The following is a 1,550-nucleotide window of genomic DNA, read 5'->3' on the forward strand; positions in this document are numbered from 1 at the left end:
TATATATATATTATTTTTAATATTGTATCTGAACCCCATTACTAAGTTAATTTATTATAATTTTTCTTAAACTTTGATAGCTGCGATCTGAATGTAACCTAATTTATTTTACTTATTATTTATCATCTATAGTTTATTCTCTAATTTATCTTGTTTACATAACCTTAAAATAAGTCGCATTACTGTTCTAAACTTAAAATGAAATATAATTATTTGATATGATTATATACATTTGAGTAGATTATATTTTACATAAATATTATTTACTAGATTTACCTCTCATTGACCATTAATTTATAAATATATTCTTTTACTATAATATATAGCAGTTTATTTTCTTTCTTCGTTTTATTTACTTTCAAAAGTCCAACGGTTTTTATTGAAATTTTCAGCGTCCCTTACTCGTTCGCTACTTAACATCCTAGGTTTATATCCTAATTTAACAACACTACTTACTTTACTATGTAACGGTTTTCTTAACCGATATTGTATGCAGTGTCAATATGTTTCATGTCATTTCAACCTGTTTATACACATGTAATTTAATGACAACTATTAATGTTGTCTGTTATTTACTGTCTGCTATGAATTAATCAAATCTGACCCTGAAGAGATACAATATTCCATATTTTATAACATACAGGTGAGAGTCGGGATATTGCATCGAAATGTTCATAGGTCATTAATCTTTATTAATGACCTATGAACATTTCGATCGCGTTATAGCTCTTATTTAAATTGATATACACACAAAATTGTATGATAAACAACCTTTCATATGAGAATTTTGCTACGTTGATAACAGGTACAATATTTTTATCAGATTTTTTATAGAGATCTATATATACAAATATATATATATATATTTATGTGTGTGTGTGTGTGTGTGTGTGTGTGTGTGTGTGTGTGTAATATAATATGTGACAATTATTGCCTTAATAACTGACGAGATGCCGGAGCAGTTTTCCGCCTCGACATCCATAACTCGAACTTTTATTATGACAACGGAATTGTCACATATTATATCACAGATAAATTCCACTATTTACACAATATAGAGGTCTCGTTCTTTCTTTTGTTGTCATACTATTATCAGGTACTTGAAAAGATATGCACCAGGTCGGATTTGATAAACCTCTAGTTCCGGCCTATGATTGGTAAGTATTAAATAGGATATTCCTGTTGTGTACACAGAGAAAACCTGTTATTATTCATTTGATTATATATATCTATGGAGTAGATAAAGTAAGGGCTACATATGTTTCATAGCGGAAGTAGTAAATATCCGCAGACTACTAGAATTCATTCCGCGTGTTAACATGGGCTTCTTAACGACAAATTAAACTTCATATAATCAAGTCCTTGATCTGAAGAGTACCTTGTGGTATACACCTCGCTTGGATATTTACTACTTCCGAGGTTCTGCTCACCATGAAACATATGACCGCAGTCAAATGTCAGAAACAAGTAAAAGAATAAAAGTGTGTGTGTGTGTGTGTGTGTGTGTGTGTGTGTGTGTGTGTGTGTGTGTGTGTGTGTGTGTGTGTGTG

The 1,550-nt window shown here is 30.5% G+C and overlaps 1 protein-coding gene across 4 annotated transcripts in view; it reads right to left on the reverse strand.

The window, feature by feature from the left end:
* The window catches only part of LOC106867678 (probable serine/threonine-protein kinase nek3), a 30,665-nt gene that overhangs the window by 25,029 nt on the left and 4,086 nt on the right, over positions 1 to 1,550 (reverse strand). The gene's annotated exons all lie outside the window — the stretch shown is intronic.

Source organism: Octopus bimaculoides, chromosome 16, assembly GCF_001194135.2.
Source record: "Octopus bimaculoides isolate UCB-OBI-ISO-001 chromosome 16, ASM119413v2, whole genome shotgun sequence".
Lineage (NCBI taxonomy): Eukaryota > Metazoa > Mollusca > Cephalopoda > Octopoda > Octopodidae > Octopus > Octopus bimaculoides.